The sequence below is a fragment of the Orcinus orca genome, chromosome 9 (assembly GCF_937001465.1).
Source record: "Orcinus orca chromosome 9, mOrcOrc1.1, whole genome shotgun sequence".
Taxonomy (NCBI): domain Eukaryota; kingdom Metazoa; phylum Chordata; class Mammalia; order Artiodactyla; family Delphinidae; genus Orcinus; species Orcinus orca.
In genome coordinates, this window is record NC_064567.1 from 99,826,283 (window position 1) to 99,843,375 (window position 17,093).

The following is a 17,093-nucleotide window of genomic DNA, read 5'->3' on the forward strand; positions in this document are numbered from 1 at the left end:
GCAAAAAGAAACATAAACATACACGCTCACTGAGGGAATTTAAAAATTTTATAGAAAAATAGAAACAAACACAATCACTCACCATCCCACCATTGCTCATGCATTTTTTTCTCTTGCCTTTATCTGTGTATATATGTGCATAAAAACCAAAAGTGAAGTTATGGTAGATATAACATTTTTTGCCTTAATTTTCCAATTAACAGGAATGTTTTCCCACATTATAAATTATTCTTCACAACCATAACTTATAAAAACTAAAATATATTCTAGACTATGGCTATAACTGAGTTACTTTCATTTATTTGGACATTATATTTATTTTCAAGTTTGCTACCATCATCATTATTATTATTATTAGCATCAATGTACATAAACTTTTATATGATTGCCATACTTTTCTTTAGTTTTACTTCACAGAAATGAAATTACTATATTAGGTAATTTCAGATGAACTTTGGGTTACATGGAGGAATTAAGCCTGAGAGAAGTAAAATACCTGGTTTTTGTAAAAGAAGGGTAGGATCTGTCCATACATCCTGGGAAAAGTCAGAGATCAGCAGGAGGGTAAGTAAAAGTACCCAGAGAAATGCTAATGTAGAACGAAGAGAAAGAGAATGAAACAAACTTTATTTACATAAAAGTGCGAAAATAAATGTCTGAGCCTACAACTTTCTAGGAAAACTGACAAAGAAAAAAAATGACTCATATCTAAGATTTATAAAGAAATCTCAAAACTCAAAATTATAAAAGCAAACAATCCAAGTTGAAAATGAATAAAAAACATGAAGAGACATTTGACCAAATATGACACATGACTAGACAATGAGCACGTGAGAAGATGTTTAACATCTTTAGTGATCAGAGAAATGCAGATTAAGACTTTGCATCTATCAGAAGAGCTAAAATAAAATAGAATGATAGTGCCCAAATCTGGTGAGGGTGTGGAGATGATTTCAGATGAATATAGGGTTACAGGGCAGAATTAAGGCTGAGAAGAGGAGAAGAGTAAAAAATATTGGGTTTTTGTAAAAGGCTAGGATCTCACTCTACCTCCTAGGAAAAGTCTGAGATCAGCAAGGAGGGTAAATAAAAGTATCCAGAGCCGTGCTACTGTAGAACCAGGAGAAAGAAAATGATACAAACTTTATATACATGAAAGTGGGGGGAAAATGAGTTGACACTAGGCCTGGGCGTCAGGAGTAGGAGCAGAAGAGTGGAGGTGTGATCGAATCCCAGTGGTGCTGAACACAGATAAAAATACCTGGAGTTTTTCCACACTAGGCAGGGTCTCTCCCTGAGTGAAAAAACACTGGAAGTTTCCTTATAACGTGTCTTCTTACTTTGTGGCTCAGAGCTCCAAAAACAATGTCCCATTCAGTTCAGAGAGGAGCACTCATGTGGCAGATAACTTTCTTTAAAAATCTATCTATATATATAGATCTTAATTTTTAGAGCACCATTGGGTCCACAGCAAAATTGGGCAGGAAGTACAGAAAGTTACCATGTACTCCCTGCCCTCACAATCTCATAGACCTCTCTAACCACACTATCAACATCGCTGTCAGGGTGGTACATTTGTTACCATTGATGAACCTACATTGGCATGCCGTTATCATCCAAAGACCATAGTTTACATTACGGTTCACTCTTGATGTATACTCCATGGGCTTTGACATGTATTCACCATTGTAGTACCACACAGAATAGTTTCACTACCCTAAAAAGTCCTCTGTGTTCCACCTGTTCGTCCCTTTCCCCCAAGCTCCAGCAACCACTGATCTTTTTGGTTTCAAAAATTTGCCTTTTCCAGAATGTCATGGAGTTGGAATCTTACAGTATGTCACCTTTTCATATTGGCTTCTTTCATTTAGTAATATGCATTTAAGGTTTCTCCACATCTTTTCATGGCATGATAGCTCATTTCTTTTTTTATCACTGAACAATATTCCATTGTCTGGATGTACCACAGTTTATTTATGCACTTACCTACTGAGGGACAGCGGGGTTGCCTCCAATATTTGGCAATTATAAATACAGCTGCTATAAACACTTCTGTTCAGGTTTTTTTGTGTGGACATAAATTTTCAACTCATCTGGATAAATACCAAGGAGTGTGGTTGCTGGATCACGTGGTAAGAATACGTTTAGTTTTGTGAGATGCTTCCAAACTGTCTTCCAAAGTGGCTGTATCCTGTTGCATTCCTGCCAGCAATGAAAGAGAGTTCCTGTTGCTCCACATCCTCCTCAGCACTTGGTGTTGTCAGTGTTCTGAATTTTGGCCAATCTGATAGATAGCAGTTGTATCTCATTGTTGTTTTTATTTGCGTTTCCCTGCTGACAAATGATGTGGACCATCTTTTCCTATGCTTATTTGCTATCTGTGTATCTTCTTTGATGAGGCTGGATTGCTCTTTATGACTCAGCCTCAGAAGTCACACAGTGTCCCATCTGTGATGAAGCCATCAAAAGCCTGCCCAAATTGAAGGGGAGAGAACACAGACCCTATCCTAGGTTGGAAACTGGCAAGGTCACATTGTAGAAGAGCATGTAGGATGGGAGGTCTCTGTGTGATACATGGCCACAGTGTCTTAAATGAGATAGATCAGAGTGTATGAAGAATGCTTGGAGAAACGGGCATCTGTATAGAGAGGACTAAACAAATTTGGAAAGATATCTCTTGAAGAAGTGTGTGGCCTCGGTTATTTGAGAGATCACCATTTAAAACACTTGCTGAAAACCAGAGAATAGTGTAATGGGCTGTTCACCACTCCCCGACCTTCCTCCAGCATCTGAATAGGTTTTAAATCCATGACACTGAAAGCAATATATTGAGAAAGTCATAGAGTATCTATGTAGGTCTCCTGTTATCTCACACTTGCAAAGTGAGTGGTGAACTAGATTCTCTATAAGATTTCTTCCAACTTACCTAAAGCTATATATTTTTATAGCTAAGTTACCAGGAGGCAAATTTCTCCTTTATGTAAAGATGAAAAACATATAAGGATTAGGGTCGCTTAGAAGGTGATAGTGAGGGTTACCTGGCACTTGTACACATTTTGAGGGAAACCATAAGGAGAGAAACAAATACACCAAATTGCTCAGTATTGCCTTTCTGTTTTGTCTTCCTGCCCTGATTCTGTGAGGGCCTCCTTCCACAGAGGCACAGACTACGGCAGATAAAGGGAAGGAATAATTCTTCCAGTCCCAGTTTTTTCAAGACATTCCTGGGATGAGCAGTTACAAACATGAACTTTTCCTGTAAGTTCTTCACCCATAGAAAATTGTATTAAAAAAGCTCTGAGAAGTCTTCTTATAACCTTAAGGTCAATGTTTACAAAGAAAAGAAATAAATAGGAAAATCTTACAGACATCATTTCCCTATGAGCCTCTCATTTCCTGCATTGCTTCACTTTTCTGTCATTTCCACTGACTTTTCAAGTCCAAATGTCAGGTATCAGAATTCAAAGTGAAACACTTTCCCTTCCTTACGTGTGTTTCTGTTCCCCAGAGTCCTAAGCCTCAATTTCAGATTCTATTTTTATAGTCCTCACAGTGGACAGTGATGTGGATGGTATTGATTGTAGCCAGTTAGGTGCTGAGAAATTTCTTTTACTAAAAGCTTTGCGGGGCTTGAAAGAGGAGAGAGCTGGGCAAGCAGCAAGCCTCAGTGTCCTGGAAAAGACGCTTCCAGTGAGGACCTGCCATTGTTTCTTAGAGCCTAAGGTCCATCTGCATGGACAGTTCTAGCAGGGGCTGCAGCCTTCTCCAATCAGCTCCTCCAGCCCATCTAAACTTCGTGACATTTCACGAGTGCTGTAGGCCGATTGCTTTTATTTTCTTGCAATAAGCCATTTTTATTGAGCACTTAACTAATGACAGGTAACAGTTTATTTCCCAGGCTTTCTTCTTTGCTTGCAATCTCAACTCAAACATTTCTTCAGAGAAAACTTTTCCTGCCCTCATCTCAAATTTTCCAGCCCAGTCTAGGTCAAGTCTCACTTTTCTGCGACTCTTATGGAATATTTTGAGCTTCTTTAGAGCTTTTATATGCTTAGTAATATTATTAGTTGATTAATATGTCTTCTGCACAACTGTAGAAAACTTCAGAGAATTCCCTTTTTGATTTTTCTAGTGCAGGGCATGCCACAGTATTTACTCAGAAAGTAATTGTCGAATGAATGAATAAATGGAGAATTTCTATTCCTTTTCTTCTTCTAGTCTCCATTTCTTAAATCAGAAAACAAAAACTTAAGAAGGTCATATAACCTCTTTGGGATTTTGTGGTTAACGTGTGGCCATTGAATTGAGGTGGCCATTGAATTGAGGTTGACCTGCCAGCCCCCAATCCTATTTTGTGCCAGGAACATTCTGTTACAACTACCTTTAAACCTACCTTGTCTGATTTAATTTTGGTGAAAAATAACAAAAATATTGCTGCTTGTAACAGATTAGTCACAGTAGAACAAACTGAGAATATTCTTTGGTTCAGAGTAAAGTAAGGATTTTTATTTGGGTAGAGAAGCCTCTTGGCTGACCTGCATGCACAATGGTTGCCCTGCAGCAGTGCTGTTTTCTTGAAAATGCTGCAGTGAAATTATTATGACCTCCCCAATCTCTTAATAACACAAGGAATGATCCTTGAAGTTAGGTTGCAAATGCATCTTAAGCTTTCTTTACTCGAAACTTCTTCTAGGTGTCTTTGCACAGGGATGAGATAAAAACATAAGGTGTTATACATCCTCAAGAGTTAATATATAAAGATATTACCAAAATAGTACAAAATAGTCAAGTATTTTGATATATCATTGATGGAGCATGCGTTTCTCAAAATAGTTATTCCATTTGGTCTAGTGTGTTATTTAAGTCCAGCATCTCCTTATTGATTTTCTGTCTCGATGATCTGTCCATTGATGAAAGTGACGTGTTAAAGTCCCCTACTATTATTATGTTACTGTCATTTTCTCCCTTTATGTCTGTTAATATTTGTTAATTTTCCTATAATTTTTAAAATAAAATCTTTGAATTTTCTAAAAAAAAAAATATACTGCTGGAATGTTGACTGCAGTTGTGCTTACTTTGTGGGACAATTTCAAGCAAATTGACATCTTAAAAATACTGACTTTCCCAGGCCATGAATATGGTATATCTTTCCATGTATTTCTTTCATCAAGGTTCTGCACTCCACGTACTCTACACATATTTTGTAATATTTGTAATATTTGATGTTTTGTTGCCTATTTTAAATGGTACTTTTTCAAATTACAATTTCCAACATTTCATTCAAAGTATGTAGAAATACCAAGTTTAATTTTTATTCTGTGCCCTGCTAAACTCATAGATTAGTTCTAGGATCTTTTTTGTAGAGGCTTTGGCATTTTCTATGTGAATAGTCATAATGTCAGGGAAAAGAGACAGTTTTATTTTTATTATTTTCTTTCCAATCTGTATACCTTTAATTTTTATGTTTTGTCTTATTACTCTAGGACTGTCAGTACTATGCTGGATAGGAGTGATGAGAGCAGCTGCCTAATTCCTGATCTCAGGAGGAAAACACTCAATCTTTCACCATTAATATGATGTTAGATGTAAGTTTTCTATAGAGGCCCATTATTAGATAAGAATATTACTTTCTTCTCCCAGTTTTATTAATTTCTTTCTTTATTATTTTATTGGGGTATAGTTGCTTTACAATGTTGTGTTAGTTTCTGCTGTACAATGAAGTGAATCAGCTATAAGTATACATATATCCCCTCCCTCTTGCACCTCCCTCTCACCCCCGATCCCATCCATCTAGGTCAACAGAGAGCACCGAGCTGAGCTCCCTGTGCTATACAGCAGGTTCCCTCTAGCTATCTGTTTTACACATGGTAGTGTATGTATGTCAATCCCAATCTCTCAATTCATCCCTCTCACTTCCCCACTCCCCGCCCCGCCCCGATGTCCACACATCCGTTTTCTAGGTCTGCGTCTCTATTCCTGCCCGGCAAATAGGTTCATCTGTACCATTTTTCTAGATTCCACATATGTGCATTAATATACGATATGTGCATTAATATACGATATTTGTTTTTCTCTTTCTGACTTACTTCATTCTGTATGACAGACTCTAGGTCCATTTACACTTACTTCATTCTGTATGACAGACTCTAGGTCCATTTACATCTCTATAAATGACCCAATTTCATTCCCTTCTATAGCTGAGTAATATTCCACTGTATATAGGTACCACAACTTCTTTATCCATTCCTCTGTCAATGGACATTTAGGTTGCTTCCATGTCCTGGCTATTGTAAATAGTGTTGCAATGAACCTTGGGGTGCATGTGTCTTTTTGAATTATGGTTTGCTCAGGGTATATGCCCAGTAGTGGGATTGCTGGGCCATATGGTAGCTCTATTTTTAGTTTTTTAAGGAACCTCCATACTGTTCTCCATAGTGGCTGTATCAATTTACATTCCCACCAACAGTGCACGAGGGTTCCATTTTCTCCACACCCTCTCCAGCATTTATTGTTTGTAGATTTTCTGATGATGCCTATTCTAACTGGTGTGAGGTGATACCTCATTGTAGTTTTGATTTTCATTTCTCTAATAATTAGTGCTGTTGAGCATCTTTTCATGTGCCTCTTGGCCATCTGTACATCTTCTTTGCTGAAATGTCTATTTAGGTCTTCTGCCCATTTCTTGATTGGGTTGTTTGTTTTTTTTGATATTGAGCTGCATGAGCTGTTTGCATATTTTGGAGATTAATCCCTTGTCAGTTGCTTCATTTGCAAATATTTTCTCCCATTCTGGGGGTTGCCTTTTTGTCTTGTTTATGGTTTTCTTTGCTGTGCAAAAGATTTTAAGTTTAATTAGGTCCCATTTGTTTATTTTTGTTTTCATTACTCTAGGAGGTGGTTCAAGAAAGATCTTGCTGTGATTTATGTCAAAGAGTGTTCTTCCTATGTTTTCCTCTAATAGTTTTATAGTGTATGGTCTTATATTTAGGTCTTTAATCCATTTTAAGTTTATTAAAAATATGGAATGCCTCATGAATTTATAATGAATGGATATTACATTTTTTCTAAGGCTGTTTCTGTATCTACTGAGATGATCATGAAGGTGTGTGTTTGGCATCTACCTTATTTGATGGTCTATGAACTTGTATCTGTGGTTTGATGTCTGTTAATTTTGCAAAGATTTTATTTGTACAAATATTTCTTTTGCAATGTTCTCTTCCCTTCTCCTGGGATCTTAAGATTGTAGTTACATGCTCATTTACATTTTATATATTTCCCTACATCTCAGTTTAGTCTTCTTTCTTTTTATCTTGGTGTTTATTTTGGGTAATTTCTACTGATTCATCTTTAAGTTCATTCATTCTTTTCTCCCCTGTCTTTCTAAGGCTTTGAGTGGGCTTTCTAGGTTATCCTGCCCTACTTCCAGCCATAGATATGAGCTCTGCATATATTCTTTCCTGTCTCCCAGGAGAAGTTAGTTCTCCAGCCCTCATCCCTCTCATCTGCAGCAGGTTTTCCCCAGTGCACCCTGGGCAAGAGGATTTGTTGTCCCTAATCTACCAGCTTAAGATGCTTTTTTTCCCCATAGGATTGAGGGGATAGATGTTTAGTTGAAATTGTGTGCCTTTTCAGCAGGGCCTGTGTCTCTCTCCCATAGGCTTACATTGTGAGGACCTCTTTCTCAGGACTCCTGCCAGCCTTTTATGTTTTTGTGAGCACCCTGGGAGGTGCATGGAGAAGAGCTTGCAAGTGGAGTTGAATTTTCTTAGTTTTTGTAGTTTCCAGCAGTTCTATACTTTCTTGCTAGCCCACAGTCAGTCTTTTGCAATTCATTACATATTTCAGATGGATTGTTCTTACCAGTGTCCTCCAGAATCTAACCCAGGTAAACAAGTGTTTACATCTTATTTCTACTTGGAAAAGCCTATCTTTCCTTAGAGTGCAGGTTAAGTGGTTACCCAGTGACCTCAACTTTCTGATATTCAAGAAAAGTTGTGAATTTGCAGATTTTCTAACATTATTTTATTGTTGTTATAAGGGTAAGAGTTATCCTCTTTCCATCCATCTTTCTTTCCATGGATGGCAAGAAAGTTGTATGTATTGTTCAATCCTATGTACATTGAATACCCATTATATAAAAAACAAAACCAAAATGAGAAACATGAATAAAAATAAACTCTAGGGCTTCCCTGGTGGCGCAGTGGTTGAGGGTCTGCCTGCTGATGCAGGGGATGCAGGTTTGTGCCCCGGTCCGGGAGGATCCCGCATGCCGCGGGGTGGCTGGGCCTGTGAGCCATGGCTGCTGGGCCTGCGCGTCTGGAGCCTGTGCTCTGCAATGGGAGAGGCCACAGCAGTGAGAGGCCCGCGTACCACCAAAAAACCAAACCAAAACAAAAAAAACTCTAATGACCCTTCTCAGATATAATGATCATTATTATTATGTTATTATTCCTGAAACACATCTTTAGAAAGCAAGTTAGAAAGTCATGATAAATACATATTTTTATAATGTTTGTACTTTTTGGTTTCTACTTTTTAAATCTCTTTACCAACTTCTTTCTTCTACGGGCCTCACATTTTGCAATTGTTATTTTTCAGTCATCATTGTTGACACAGTATTAATTTGTTTCTATATTTCTTATTTAGTCAAAGAAATTTAAATCTTTTTTATTTTAGTGCAGCTATAGCAAAATTCAGTGAAGTTTTATATTTAGTGTTTTCATTAACTTTTCAAATAAGAGGTTATTTCTTTATTATATGACTGTCACAGTGGTTAATGTCTGTGTATGATAATAAATAGTCCATTGAAATGTAAATTGAACATTTCTGTACATGTTTTCTGGGAGGCTATCCACATATTCTCAAAGAATCGTTAGGTGCCCTCTTAAATTCACCCATGTTTCAAATGGCACTCTTTTTTTTTTTTTTAATTTATTTTTGGCTGCATTGGGTCTTCGTTGCTGGCGCTGGCTTTCTCTAGTTGCTGCTAGTGGGAGCTACTCTTCGTTTTGGTGCACGGGTTTCTCATTGCGGTGGCTTCTCTTGTTGCTGAGCATCGGCTCTAGGTGCACAGGCTTCAGTAGTTGTGGCTTGTGGGCTCTAGAGCGCAGGTTCAGTAGTTGTGGCACACGGGCTTAGTTGCTCCATGGCATGTGGGATCTTCCTGGACCAGGGATTGAACCCTTGCCCCCTGCATTGTCAGGTGGATTCTTAACCACTGTGCCACCACAGAAGCCCTCAAATGGCACTCTTGTGTGTTGTTTTTGTTCTTCTTTTCTGATGCAAATTAAATCATAGGTCCTATGTGCTTTTCTTTTTTTTCTTTTCTTTGTTTTTTTTTAACTCATCTTTGGAAGAGAAGAGATCTACCTCTATTTGTAAAGTTAACCCAAATAAACACAGTTTTCTCATACCTTGTATGGGTACTGTACATCTGGACACTGTCAGAGTCCTCTTCATAGTTTTCAGCATGATTGTTAAAAGGGTCCATTTCTGTTACCAGTTTGTTTATCTAGGTGCTCCAGGAAGTCCAGGAAGCACATGGATCAGTACCTCTCAAGGAAGAAATCTTGGACCTAGGCATTCTTTACTGAATTTTTTGCGGTCACGTTGACACTGGCTAGATTTCTACATGCAAGTATCTTTCTTATTCTGGCCTCTACTCAGAGTACACCGTTTCCATTTTAGTTTGGATCTCTCTCTCTTCTTTTGGGGAAGAGGCTCACCAGCAGATGGAGAAGCATTGCCATGGAGAAGCCCATTTCTCTGCAAGTGTGGTCACTGATGCCTTTGGGTTTGTTCAGGAAGCTCACTGCTGATGCACAGACAGAGTTCTTCAAGTGGTGGACAGGGTGAGAGAGGAGGCCACCCTCTCTCCAGCAGCTCCCAATCACTTCCTCCTTTGCCCTCTCCATATTACTGTGTTCAAGAGGAGTTCTAATTAAAGCTGCCCTACTTACTCACTGTAACAACAAACTACTATCTTTGTTATTTGTACTGGCTCTTTTGCCTCCCTGGTAGCTGGTAAACTGCTGCCTACCTTTTAAAATGTAAATTAGTTGTCTGCATTCCCCTGTTCTAATAGCCTTAGATTAAATTCCAGAGGCTTGAACTACATGATCAGACCCTAGACCATCTTTCTAACCTCAGTATCCTCCAAAAGACCCCTTGCTTTCTTCTCTTCAGTCACACTGGCTCCTCACAGCCTTTAGAACATTCCAAGGAGATGCTTTTGGTTCTTGCTCTCCCCCATGCCTACTCTCTAAATATCCACTCAGATAACTACCTTACTCTCTTTTAGTTCTCTACTCAAATGTTCCTGCTGAAATGTCCCTTATTCCCTTCTTCCCCTCCCTATTTCCTCATCTTGCATTATTTTCCTTCATAGAACTTAGGGCTACCTCATACTAGTACAATTTATTTGTTTTCTAATTGCCTTTCTCTCCCAACCAGAATGTGAGTTTTATGAGTGGAGAGACTTTGTTTTATTCATTGCTATACATCAGAAACCTGTTAATAGGTGTAGAGGTACTCATCAAATATTTGTTGAATGAATGGATGAATGAATAGCAGAAAAAGAGTTTCAATGCATTAGGTTGATTACAAATTAGGGAGAAGCTTTCAGTTCGGGGTGACTCTGTTTCCCTTAGGCAGCCTAGCATACCTGGCTACACGTTGACCTACGGCAGGAAGTGAGATTCCATGCAGATTAGTTCCTTCTTCTCCCAAAGTAAAGTCTTTCTTGCCATCTCTGCTCTTCTAATTCAGGCTGTATGAGAGGTGGTCTGCCTAGATCTTTCTATTGACTCCTTGAAATAAATCTGTTCTTTATCTAGAAGATGAAATCTGTTTTGACTCTGAGTCCTCCTTCAATCTATTTCTTCCTATCCTATTTGAAAGAAAGTAAAATTGATACATATTCCTGATTTCTATTGCTGAAGGTACTTTTCATTTCAGGTAGTTTCTGGGAAAGGAGGTTTGGATGGTTAGGAAAATATTTCCATTATTCCCAGAAATTTGACTATGTCATTGTGATAGTCAGAATCATGGTCCCCCAGGGGTGGCCATGTCCTAATTCCCAGAACCTCTGACTATCATACCTGGTATGGCAAAGATATGTCTGCACATGTGATGAAGAATCTTGAGATGGGGAGATGACCATGTATTATCTGGTAGGCCTAACTTATTTGTAGAGGTCTTTATAAAGTAAAAGAAGGAGTCAGGAAAATGATAATCAGGGAATGAGATATGTCAATAGAAGGAGAGGTTGAAGTGATTCAAGAAAGAAGCCATGAGCCTAGGAGTGCAGGCAGCCTCTAGAAGCTGAGAAGGCAAGGCAGTGGATTCTCCCCTAGGGCCTCCAGAAGGAACACAATCTTGCCCACACTTTGATTTTCCCAGTGAAATCCATTTTGAACTCCTGGTATCCAGAATTTTAAGATAATAAATTTATCTTGTTTTAAGCCATTAAATTTTCAATAATTTGTTACTGCACCAATAGGAAATTAATGCAGATTTTGTTATCAGAACTGGGGTACTGATGTAACAAATACCTAAAAATGTGGGGCAGCTTTGGAATAAGGCCATGGGTAGAGGCTTGAAGAATTCTGAGGAGCATGATAAAAATAGTTTAAATTGCCTTTAATAAGACTATTAGTAGAGATATGAATCTTAACAACTCCTCTGCTGGTGAGGCCTCAGATGGAAGTGAAGAACATTATAGAGAAAACCTATATTGTCTTAGACAATACTTAAATCATCACAAATAGACTGTTGGTAGAAATATGGACATCAAAGGTACTGTTGAAAACAGAAAGCAATAAGGAACATGTTATTGGAAACTAGTAGAAAGCGGATCCTTGTTATATAGGGACAGAAAGCTTAGAATCTTGTAAGCTTTCTACATGGAAAGCAGAACTTGTAAATAAAGAACTTAGACATTTAGCTTAGAAGATTTCCAAGCAAAGTGTTGAGTGCCTTCTTCTTATTGCTTATAATTAAACATGAAAGGAAAAAGATAATTGAGGAAAAAAACCGTTAAGCAAAAAGGAACCAAGACGTGATGATTTTGGAAATTCTCATCCTATCTAGATTGCAAAACATGCTAAAATTGGGAAATTCCCTACCAGGAAAGCATACCCTGGAGAGAAAAGTCAAGGGTGAGGATTTCTTTTGCCAGTGCCTCAGAAAGAACAAAGGAAACAGTAATGTTGAGTCACACAGAAGGCTCCTTGGAGAGATTAGGTGTTTGTTCTTGGGTCTCTTCAGCCATTTCTGCAGAAGCCAAGACAGGAATGTAGTTATCTATGAAAGACCTGTAGTAGAGTTTCTTATCTAATGAAGAGAAGCCCTGTGACACACAAAGGAAATTCATAAGGTTTTGAGAATTTTATACCAGCAGAAACACTGCCTATTTGGTCTGAAAGGGACAGCAGAGAGAACAAAAAGAAAGAGGACTGTCAGACTCCCCAAATGCTATAGGCAGGAAATATGCTGATAAAACTACTGAGCTGCAATCACGTGAAGCCGCAGACTACAGAGAAGAATTCCCAGGCTCTGAAAACTATTGTTAGTCCAGATGGATTTCAAAATTACAGGGGCCTGGTCACTGCTTTTTTTTTTTTTTTTCTTCAGTGTTCTTCTTTTCTGAATAGGAGTGTCTATAATTATTATCTTATTCCTGGCTCAGAATTTTACTTTGGGGACAGACAACTTATATCTAGAGTTATCGAGGGTCACAGGCAGCAAGGAATGTGCCTCAGGATGAATTTTTACCGAGATCCTCAGCCATCCCAGATTTAAAATATGAGATTGGGAACTTTTGAGCTGTTGAGATTTAGGTAATTTTGACTTTAAGTTGACTGCTGTAATGGCTTGAAATGTTTGGGAATTTTGGAATGAGATGAATGCATTTTGATGTGGGATGTGTGTGAATTTTAGGGGACCTAAAGGGAGGATTGTTGTAGGCAGAATAATGGACTCCCAAAGATGTTTATGTTTTAATTGCCAGACTTGTAAAATTGTGACTTTACATGTGAACTGTTTTTACTCACAACACTTCTGACACCAAATGTGTGGGTTTTTTTCCACATCAATAACCAATTCACCAACTCTCCAGAGACCAACTGGGTGTCCTAAATTCAATCCTACTCTGACACTAACACCTAGAATTATATCAGACCCCACAGGTTTCAGGGCTCTGTCTCATAGAACATCAGTCACAAGTATTGGGTTTTGTCTGACCTGGCTACAATGTCAGGTTTCCCACTAAACCCCTCCCCTTTTCAGGTTTGATAATTTGCTTACAGAACTCAGGAATTCTCTTTACTCATGTTTACTGGTTTATCATATTATTATGAAGGATATAAGTCAGGAATAGCCAAATGGAAGAGATGCATAGGGCAAGGTATGGGGGGAGGAACACAGTCTCCATCCCCTCTCTTGGTGCCACCCTCCCAGTTCATCAGCTTGGAAGCTCTCCGAATGCTGTAGTCTAGGAGGTTTTATGGAGGTTCTTTACATAGGCATGATTGATTAAATCACTGGCCATTGGCAAGTAACCCAACCTCTAGCCCCTCATCTCTCCCTGGAGGTTTGTGGGAGGACCTAAAAGTTTCAATTCTCTAATCATGCTATTTGGTTCATTTTATGTCAACTTGACTGATCTAAGGAATGCCAAGATGGCTGGTAAAACTTTACTCTTGGGTGTGCCTGTAGGGGTGTTTCTAGAAGAGATTAGCATTTGATTCAGTAGACTGAGTAAAGAGATCAGCGCTCACCAGTGTGGGTTAGTATAATCCAATCCACTGAGGGCCAGAATAGAACATAAAGGTCAAAGAACAGTGAATTCCCTCTCTCTCCTTAAGGTGGGGCATTCATCTTCTCCTGACCTGGGACATCAGAGTTCCTGGTTCTCATGCTTTCAGACTCAGACTGAAATGTACCACCAGCTTTCTTGGTTCTCCAGCTTGCAGAAGACAAACTGGGGGACTTCTTGGTGTCCATAACTGTGTGAGCCAATTCCTATAATAAATATCTCTTATGTATATCTCTATATATCCTATTGGTTCCATTTTCCTGGAGACTAATACTCAATAATATTGACTAATACACGTGCCTTGGTCTTTCTGGTGACCAGCCCCCATCTTGAAGCTCTTTAGGGCCTCCATCCAATAGTTATCTTATTAACATACAAGAGATATTCCTCACTCTAGAGATTCCAAGGGTTTTAGAAGCTGTTTGTCAAGAATTGAGGACAAAGATCATTTATTATCATTATTTTCGTGACACGCAAAAGGGATTTTGCAGTTGTGAGCAAGTTAAGGATTTTGAGAAGGGGAAATTATTCTGGATTCTCTGGATGGGCTCAATGCAATCATAAGGGTCCTTACAAGGGAAAGAGGGAGGCAGGAGAGTGGGAGTCAAAGAAGCAGAGGTTGGAGTGATGTGAGGGAGGGGCTGAGACAGGAATGTGAGCAGCTGAGGAAGGTGAGGGAAAGTATGTTCTCCTAGAGCCTCCAGAGGGAATTCAGCCCTGCCGACTGAATTAATTTTAGCCCGGTGGAACCTATCTCAGACTTCTGACCTCCAGACTGTAGGATAATAAATTTGTGTTCTTTTGAGTCACAAAATCTGCAGTGATTTGTTAGAGCAGCAATATAAACCTAATACAGTCATCTAGACCCATAAATAATATCAGAAGATTAACAAGAACAAACAAACAAACAAACGCCCAACTGCTTCTTTCAGGAAGGAAGGGAAATATCTCAAGTCTCAATTTGTGCTCTTGTTATCAGACCTCAGTCCAAGCCTTCCTCCCCTTGACCAAGGTACTTCCTGTAAGCAGATAGGGTAGGGGGTCCCCAGAGAAAGAAAACCAGGAATGGCTTTCTTGATAGAAGAGAAGCCATTTGGGGATCTAAGCCTGCCCTTGAACAGGTCTCACTAATTAATGATCTTAAGGCAACAAAAGAATACAGGAACAGAGCAAAGGCAGTCAAACAATAGTGCAGTAATAAAGCAGAGTCCTAGGTCCTCCTCAAGGGATATACCTAGTAATATATCTTTGAGTTCTGCAGGAACTAAGGCCGCCACCCAGGTGGAGGACAGGATGACATTGACCCTCCTGACTTCAGTCAACTAAAGCTTGGCCTCTGTGGACCTTTGCCCCAATTCTGTGCTGGATTGTCCTCTGCTCAATCTCCTTCATGTATATACATGTACCCTTAGCTTAAAACTTCCCCAATTTTGCTGTTTGAGGAGACACTGCTTTAGGAAAATCCCCAGTGTTCTCCTCACTTGCTGCAATTGTCTCGACACCCACCAAGAGGCAAACCCAGTTTTGGGGTGACATTCCTACCCAGGCTGCCCTTTGTGTAAGCCTTTATCCCCAGAACCTGACAGATCATGTGTGTCATGCTCCCCTTCACTAACTCAGGTCTTGATTCACAGTGAACAAGGCCTAGGGTCTCTGCTTGTCACAGACTCAACTTGACTAAGAGTAACATACATACATATGTCTGTTACCATATCTTATCTCTGGGATTAAGGTGCCCTGAGCACCAGCTTGTCATTAAGTCTGGATTTGTCTTGTTTCTCTTGTCACTGGAAGTCTGACTTCTGGTCAACTTCCTGATGGCTTTGGTGGTAAGCATCTCATTGAGCTAAAGCATAAAATCATCATGTCACATTCCTGTGTCACACTTGGATCATTTTGCATTGTTCTAGGATAAACTGCAAAATTCTTATTGAAGCCTTAAAAGCTTGCACAACCTAGGTCCTGCCTGGCTCTTCACCTTCACCTGGTTCCACATTCTCTGTAGAATTTATGTGCCAACCACACTGACCTCTTTCTTTACTTCTCACGTGCTAAGACCTCTCAACTCAGGGCCTTTGCACATATGGTTTCCCCAATATTTTTCCTGTTTTACTCCTTTACACTTCAGTTTTCTAGGAAAGATTTCCATTATTATTCAAACATTAGACCCTCTAGTTATATTGTCTTTTTTTCCTTTGAGGCCTTGATCCCAGTTGCAATTAATCAATTATTTGATTTTACTGCTGTCTCCTCCATTTGATAAAGACAGACACTGTGTCTGTCTTGGCCTTTTATTTGCAGTAATTAGTGGAGGACCTGGCATCTAGAAACATTCAATAAATGCAGGTCATAGATCCTTTTTTTGTGTCCTCTGTCACTGAAACTTTAAGCTGGTATAGGCCCAATCTAAGTTACGAGATTTATTACTGAAAGACTGTGCCTTAGATTTCTTTCCATCTCAAGGCCTCAAATTCCTCTGTTAATTATTGCATCATGATATGCCATTATGCTAACCACTAAGCAACATTCTCTCTTTATAATTACAGTTTGAAGTGACAGAAGAAAATTGAAATGGAGGTAAAAATGTCTTCAAAAGTTTCACAGGGAATGACCCAGCTCATACAGGTTGAAAATATGCGTGTCATTTTTTTCTCTAGTAGTAATTCTTTTCTTCTCTATATTTACGTATTACATAATGACTAAATACACCTTTTTGTCCACATAAGATTATTCTATACATAAAACATCCTTTATTTTAGCAATGGATTGAAGTGAGCTCATCTGTTAATTCTCCCTGTGCAGGCAATTTTGTCATTACATATTTAGTTCTGGGTTAACAGAAAAGTACTTTCATGCCTTCTGCTACAATATTTACACACGTTATCATGTTTTCTCTGTACCAAAAGTGTTATTTCAAACAGTTATTTTTTTCCTCATTAAACTCTTGCTTTCTAGAGCTATGTAAACATTGGAACTAAGTTGGAGAAACCTTGAGATTAGTTAACTTTACTATTAAATCATATTTAATTAGCTTATGATATCTTTTGTTATAGTACAAGGAACACTCAAAGACTGGATTTTGTAATGATTTTTTTACAAGAAAATTGGCAAATTAGTAAACAAGGTCATTAAAAAAGAGTTTTATAAAAGAATGTCTTGAGAGCTGAAGTCAGTTTTGATAGTGATGAAAGTAAATTTCCCCTGCCAACTGCTTCATTGATAATTTGATTTTTAATTAAAATGTATTTCCTTATATTTATTCTATTCTTTCTCTGTC